This window comes from Mesocricetus auratus, unplaced genomic scaffold (genome assembly GCF_017639785.1).
Source record: "Mesocricetus auratus isolate SY011 unplaced genomic scaffold, BCM_Maur_2.0 Super-Scaffold_100676, whole genome shotgun sequence".
NCBI classification, from domain to species: domain Eukaryota; kingdom Metazoa; phylum Chordata; class Mammalia; order Rodentia; family Cricetidae; genus Mesocricetus; species Mesocricetus auratus.
In genome coordinates, this window is record NW_024429266.1 from 106,127,379 (window position 1) to 106,135,533 (window position 8,155).

At 49.9% G+C, this 8,155-nt stretch overlaps 1 pseudogene; it reads right to left on the minus strand.

Moving 5' to 3' along the window:
- Positions 1-6,463: 6,463 nt before the first annotated feature.
- LOC101839794 lies at positions 6,464-7,768 on the minus strand (annotated as a pseudogene).
- Positions 7,769-8,155: the final 387 nt, after the last annotated feature.

The following is an 8,155-nucleotide window of genomic DNA, read 5'->3' on the forward strand; positions in this document are numbered from 1 at the left end:
CAAACAAACCTTCTCCTTGAGCTGCTTTTGTCCATATTTTGACAGAGTGAGGGGAGAAGTGATGAACGCCCATCTGGGCTCACATGCCTTCTGACTGCCCCCAGTGAAGGCGGCACCCACACCTCTCAGACGCGGTGCACAGAATGCTAAAACATTTAAATGCTTGCAATCAGGACTCTGGGCGTCACAGAGCTGGAATTATTTCGGGAAATTTACAAGTTAAGCGACCTAAAAGGCTGCAGATGCAAATGGTGTGGGATTGGCAAAGGGGCCAGGGGAGAGCAGGAACGGTTCGTCCTTTCTCAGACAAGAAAGTGGGGTTCAGGGCAGCATCACTGGGCCAAGGAAGGGCAGGGCACTGTGCTGGGTTGTCTGTCAGCTTGATGCCAGCTGGGGTCATCAGGGAAGAGGGAACCTCCATTGAGAAAATGCCTCCATCAGATTGGCCTGTAGGCAAGTCTGTGGGCATTTTCTTGATTAATGGTTGATATGTAAGGGCCCAGCTCACTGTGGTGGTGTCATGCCTCAGCAGGTCCTGGTGGAGCAAGCCACACAGAGCAAGCCAGTAAGCAGCACTCCCTCGTGGCCGCTGCTTCGGTACCTGCCTTCAGGTTCCTGCTTTGAGTTCCTGTCCCAACTTCCTTCAGTAATCATCTGTGATCAGGAACTGTAAGCCAAATAAACTCTTTCCTCTCCCGGATTGCTTTTGGTCCTGGTGTTTATCTCAGTAATGGAAAACAAGCTAACACAGTGTGCCCTGGCCCATGGGTCTAACCCAACATATGCCACATCTAAACTGACCATGGGTCAGTATAGGACTCCAGTAACCATGTAAAAAATTAAAAAAAAAAGAGCCTGGCCTGGCAGTGTGCACTTGTAATCCCAGCACCAGGAAGGCTGAGACAGGAGGATGTCTGGGCTGGGCTTGCTGGGCGAATTAGCCAGTTCCAGGTGGAAAGGGGCTGGAGGTTAAAGGTGCACACTGTTCTGCCAGAGGACTCAGGTTCTGTTCCCACTGCCTCCACCGGGTGGCTCACATTTGCCTGTAACTCCAGCTCCAGGGAGCATCTCACTCCTCTGACCTCCACAGACACCAGCACCCACATAGGCACACTCACACAGACAGATGATTAAAACTAATAAAAGTGTGTTAAGAGTTAAAAACAAGGTGAAGAGTGACCCAGGAAGACACTTGACAACGACCTCTGGACACTACACATGCTCACATGCATGCTCACCTGCACGTGTACATATGCAGGCACACACACACACACACTTTAACAAAGAAGCACCTAGCCACAGAAGGGTGGGCACGAGACAGGCACAGCTGCCTTCAGGAGCTAACCCAGCCTCCAAGAGCATTTACTACTGGCTGCACTTACCAGCAGTTGTTACTGCAAGTGGAGACTCAGGAAGATGAACTCTGGGCTCTTCAGGGACTTTCCTGTAGTCATGGGAGGGACTAGGGCTGAGGACCTGGCCTGGAGAATCAGATATCAGCTCCTTCGATGCAAGCTTACAAACATCCATCCACAGCTGTGCAGTCCCACTCTGCAAATGGCACCCACACACACACCTTACCTCTTTCTACAACTGGTTGACACCCTGTAATGGCCCCAGGACTTAGCAGGAGACCTTCAGATGGAAGTATCTCATGGGTTTGCTCTGAAAACCATTTGTCCTATGGAGGGGACCATGGGTCAATCCCATCTCTTCACTGACTCTGCTTGATTAGTGGCTCTGAGGTCCCTTCTGATGCCAAGGTTTAGCTTGTATCAGAGACAGCAGGGAGAGCCTCAGAGAACCCTGTACCATTTAGCTCCTGAGGAAGCAGGCATGAGAAAGGCCTGCTTATCAGCTGTACCTGGTGCCTGAGGCCCTTGACTGTGGAGTAACACTCAGGTTGAGCACAGTAGCAGGACATTGTTTTCTTTGTACAAGCCTAGATAAGGAACCTGGCTGTTACTGAAGGATCTGAACCAGCCCAGTGATAGGCCCCACCCTCCTGGGGTGGAACCCTATTTGATCATCAAGGTCTCCTGACTCAGTGTGGTGAGTACTCACTCAGAGTGTGATGAGAACTCACTCAGTTTGGGGTCATTACGAGCTCCAAGCTGTGCAGCCCTGCTCTCTGTGGGCCCATACTCTGCAAGCTAGCTGGCTTCCCCTCCTTCAGGAAGCCATGATGGACGCATCTTTCACAGCCCAGGCTATGTAAGGATGTTCAGCTCTGTCCTGTGTTCACAAGCAGGTCCTTCCCAACCACCCACAATTGTCACTGCCACGTGCCATATTATGGGTCTTTATTACTCACTTGAGAACTGACCAGGACTTTTCAATCTATAACAGGGAAATTTTTGTATATTTTTGTAGATGTCTTATCCTTAATTTTATTTCCTATTTTTAAAATCACAGTCCTTGTTTACAAAATTCCAACTTGTGCATCATGAATGGATCTTCTGCTTTTGTCTCCTCTCAAACTTGCAGCTTTGGAGGCCATGAAGTATATACTGAAGGGGAACCATAGTCTATGCTGAATGAGATCTACTAAAAAGCAGATTCCCAGTGAGGTGGAAAGAGCTATGAAGGTACCAATGGGCAGTGGGGCCTGAGGATTAGACATGCTCCCCGGGAGAATGCGACTGGGCTAGGAGCCAAAGAGGCAGGCAGCACCAAGTAAGCCTGAGGCAGGCCAGGGCATTCCTTCTTGGCTGGTGCAGGACCCAAGCTCAAACTGGTCTGAACTTCCTAGGGAGTCATTCCCGAGGTGTAGGCCAGGTGGCGCCAGAGCCCGCGCAGCCGGCTACCGCTGTCCTATACAAATCCTCCCCTGGAATAGAGAGGTATTGCTTTCAATGGAAAAATTCTTATAGATATACAAAATCAGACAGAGTAGTAGAATGAAAGGCTAACCCAGTTTCCCTAGACCTCAGCCTAGGTGCCTGTCCATCTCTAAAAGCCACTGCTTCACCTGTAAATATGTTACATATTCAATAAAAGCAGCACCTATTCCCCAACAGTGTGTGTGTGTGTGTGTGTGTGAGAGAGAGAGAGAGAGAGAGAGAGAGAGAGAGAGAGAGAGAGAGAGAGAGAGAGAGAGAGAGAGAGGGAGGAGAGGGAGAGGGAGGAGAGGGAGAGGGAGGAGAGGGAGGAGAGGGAGAGGGAGAGAGCAGAGATTCCCCTTCGGTGTCTCCTTCAAGACCATTCTTTGTGACATGCAGAGCCCACCTGGGAGATTCAAAGTAGTCTCCCTGTGCCAATATCCTTAACTTAATCTTGCCCGAAAACACCGTTTTCCAAACCTAGGCAAGGTCTGTGCTATTAGGACCTGGTGTGTTTGGGACCCACGAGAAGCAGAATCTGGAGAGGTGAGTGATTGGCTCAGGGTATAGATGACTCAGTGGTGAACGGGGAAGTTGATGTTGAAGCCCAAGTCTGCTAGACTGAGAAACCCAAGCACTCAACCAAAACACCTTCATCCCTTGTTCCTCATCCAGACAGTGTGTCCCCACCTCAGCTCAGTCTGGCCACGGTGTTGATGGACACAGGAAAGTTTCCTGGCTGGAGTGGGAGCTATCATCTCATCACCTGGGGGGCAGCTGTCTCAGATCTCATCACCTGGGGGGCAGCTGTCTCAGATCTCATCACCTGGGGGGCAGCTGTCTCAGATCTCATCACCTGGGGGGCAGCTGTCTCAGGTCTCATCACCTGGGGGGCAGCTGTCTCAGATCTCATCACCTGGGGGGCAGCTGTCTCAGATCTCATCACCTGGGGGGCAGCTGTCTCAGATCTCATCACCTGGGGGGCAGCTGTCTCAGATCTCATCACCTGGGGGGCAGCTGTCTCAGATCTCATCACCTGGGGGGCAGCTGCACCAGCGGCAAAGTGGTGCAGTCTACCCCAGCAGCCCACCCCTCCTTCATCGATGCACGGCCCATGGTGCAGTTTGGAGTGAGAGAATGGGGAGCTCCAAGAGATCCAAGAGATCCCTCCTCCTCTACTCAATAAAAGAAGAGCTAGGAAGACAACCAAAGTGTTGGGCTCACTGTCCTTGCTTGCTTTCTATTGCTGGAATAAACACCATGGCCAAAAGCATCTTAGGGAGGACAGGATTTATTTCAGCTTACAGTTGTAGTCCATCATGAAGGAAAATCAGGGCCAGGACTCAAGCCGGAGCAGAAGCAGAAACCATTGCTTACTGACTTGCTCTTCATGGCTCGCTCATCATCATCTCTTATACAACCCAGGACCATCTGCCTAGTGGGTACAGCCCTCAGTGGGTTGGAACCTCTGCTATCAACCAGCAATCAAGAAAATGCCCTGGGCTGGAGAGATGGCTCAGTTGTTAAGAACACTAGCTGGTCTTCCAGAGGTCCTGAGTTCAATTCACAGCAACCACATGATGGCTCACAACCATCTGTAATCAGATCTGATACCCTCTTCTAGCCTGCAGGGATTCATGCAGACAGAAAACTGTATACATAATTAATCAATTAATCAATCAATTAATTAATTAATTAAAAAAAGAAAATGCCCCACAGAAATGCCCACAGGCCGATTCTATGGAGGTAATTCCTTAATTGAGACTCCCTCTTCCCAAGTGTAATTGACAAAAAACCAACCAGTACAATTGACCCCCTGTCAGCTAGCACACAAACATATCACTATTAAACTATAACATTTCCTGTCTTATTTACCCCCAATATTTCATATTAATACTACAATATAAAAAACATAGTCCAGCCAGGTGGTGGTGCATGCCTTTAATCCCAGCACTCGGGAGACAGAGGCAGGCAGATCTCTGTGAGTTTGAGATTAGCCTGGTCTTCAAAGAGAGTTCCAGGACAGCCTCCAAACCTACGGAGAAACCCTGTCTTGAAAAACCAAAACAAAACAAAAACCCATTGTCCAACTTTAAAAGCCCCGCTGGACATGGTGGTGCATTTCTCTAGTCCCAGCATTCAGGAAGCAGAGGCAGACTTATTTCTGAGTTTGAGGGCAGCCTGGTCTACAGAGCCTTGGTCTCAAAAAGAAAGAAAAAGTCCACAGTCTTTAAAAATTTCACTACTTTATAAAGGTTCAATGTCTCTTAAAAAAACAAAAAGTCTCTTAACTTTGGGATCCTATTAAATAAAAAAAGTTAACTTTTTATTCTAGGAGGGTAGAATGAATGAGACCAAAGCGAAACCAGACTCCAGCCATTTTGACCAGTTCAGTGTCTGATGTCTGGCCTCCACAGGCTTGGATGGCCCCACCCTCTACTTCTGCCACCTGCTACAGGTGGCAGAAGCAAAAGTTTCTCTCCAGTGAAGCTGCTCTCTTGTCAATCACAGCTGACTCCAGGCCAAGCTGACCAGAACCAGAGATGCTTAAATCAGAATATCACACAGCAGCCCGACGGAATCTCTGCTTCCCTCTGAGCTGTCACAGGCTAGGCCTCTGCTGTCTTCAGCATTGCTTTCTAAACTCTGAGCACTCAATGGCTTTTCCAGCCCAAAGTTCCAAAGGCCTCCACCATTCTCCCCGAAACAATGTGGTCAGGTCTGTCACAGCCATAGTCTGTATCTGGTACCAATATCTGTCCTTGTTTGCTCTCTGTGGCTGTGATAAAATACTGACCAGAACCAAATGACAGATGAAAGCATTTCTTCAGCTTATGTGTCCTGACTGCAGTTCCTCATTGTGGGAAGTCAGGGCATGGTCCTTACAGCTTGCTCAGCTTACTTTCTTATATAAACCAGAACTACCTGCCCTGGATGGCGCCTTCCATAGTGAGCTGGGCCCTCCCACATCAATCATCAGTCAAGAAAACGCCCCTACAGACATGCCTACAGGCCAATCCAAAGGAGGCAATTCCACAGCTGAGGCGCCCCCTTCCCAGGTGACTCTAGTTTGTGTCAAGTTGACAACAATGAACCACCCAACAAAACCAAGCACTGAAGGAATGACACCACTGCTGCTGACATCACACGAGAATCGTCCTTCCCCAGGGAGGAAGATATCAGTTTTTGTGGGGAGGCCAGTAAGGCACGGGGAACATTTTTCACAATCATTGTGTGTGTAGCTGCTACCTACCTAGCACATCAGCCACGTGAGCTGTCTCTCGTGACCCAGAAACGAAGCCATAAAATTGATGTGTCCAGATGATCCAATTCCTTCACACACATGCACACACAACATGCACTTGCTCGCTCACACACACGCGCGCGCGCACACACACACACACACACGTATGTAAACACACATCCCACCCACAAAGGCCAGACAGCGTGCTTCCTCACTCACACAAACAGGCACACACACACATACAACGTAAAAACTCCGAACCTTACTGGACTCCTGATTCAATCTACCAACTGTATTTTTTTTCACATTTATTGTGTGTGTGTAGTTGTTACCCAGTACATCAGCCAATGATCTGTCTCTCGTGACCCAGAAATGAAGCCATACAATTTGTGTGCATCCAAGCTGGGAGAAAGCCAAGACAAACATCTCATGGTTATGCCCCGGTTCCCATTTGACCCTGAGATGGACAAGGGAGGGCTTGGCCAACACCCTGCTCCCTTTCCCTGTGCTCTGGGTGGTTCTGCAGATGTGAGGCCATCTCGGCAACTGGTCTGCCCTCGTGGAAGACCTGATGACCAGCTGCCGACGGCAGAGGCGTGCCCAGCAGCCCGTAGCTTAAGGACGAGGTACACCTGGGCGGAGGCGTGTGGTCCTTGCAGCTTCTGTCCATTCAGCATCCCCTTCTCCAGGTTTCCTCAATAGTCTTTCCTGTTCTGGCGAAGGCTTGGGCTGCCTTGCGGTTCCGTCCCCCATAACAGGTACTGACAAGATCAGCTACCCCACAGCTCTCCAGGAAAGTGGCCATAGACACCTGGACCTTGCAGAACGACCAAGCAAAAGCAATCATTTCCATGGGGCCCAGGCGGATGACAGCGGCCTTGGTGCTGTCTCAGACTTGACAGAAGCTGCCGCAGAAGCCGACTGCTATGGCAACAATGTTCTTCAGAGCTCCACACAGCTCCACCGTGTCTTCTACAGCAGTGACTTGGAATATAGGGGTCTGCAGCAGCTCTTTGAAGAGAAGGCCATTCTGCAGCACCTTGCTGCCAATGGTGGTCTTGCAGAACTGCCCCGCAGCCACCTCGTTGGCCCCCATCAACAGGCTGACATCTAGGCGCACCTTCTCTCGGATGGTGTCAGAGACCAGCCGCAGGCCCCCCGGGTCCTCATCTATGCCCTTGATGAGGCTGAGGCCCAGGGCCTTTTTGGGAGCTGTGTCAGCAATCTCATCACAGATGGTTCCAATGAACTGGCGTGGGGAAGCGAGTACCAGCAACCTGGCTGAGACTCCGGGTGGCCACTGCATCCTCTGGTAGCCTGTGTCCAGGCAGGCACTTCACATTTTCATGGTCTCTATTAACGATACCTGTCAGCTTCCTCCCGTTGACCATTTCTTTGAATACCCACATCTTGATGGTGGACTCGAGCTTCTTCCTGTTCTTCACGTTGCTCCCAATGATTTTTGAAACAGCCAATCCCCAGTTCCCAGAGCCCACGATTCACACTCTCAGGGGCGTTGCCACTACTTCCAGGTTGGTACCATGCTGTGGAGACTGTGCCTTCCCAGGTGGCTGCTGGCCTCCATCCCCTGGGTCTAGCCTGCCCTGCCTGCCTCCCTATCTACCTAAAAAAGACTTTTACGACTGAGTGTGGTGGTTCACGCCTGTAATTCCAGCACATGGAGGCTCGGGCAGAGAGTTGACTCAAGTTCAAGGACAGCTTGAGAGCTACAGAGTGAGACTATCTGAAAACAAACAAGATAAAAGGAATTTTAAAAAGAAGGCGGAGATGCAGCTCAGGGGGCAGAGTGCTTGATAAGTATGCTTGGGGCCCTAGTTTCCAGCCCTGGAACTGCCTAAGCCAGTGTGGTGGCAAATGCCTGTGATTCCAGCACTGGGGAAGCAGAGGCAGGAGGATAGGAAGTTCAAGGTCGTCCTCAGCTCCAAATGGAATTAGAAGCCAACCAGGAATACAAGTCTCAAAATAAATAAATGGGTGAATAAATAAACCAAATCATTCATAAGGTGATTTGATGGATTTTTGTTTGTTTGTCTTATTTTTTGAGACAGGATTTCTCTGTGGTTTTGGA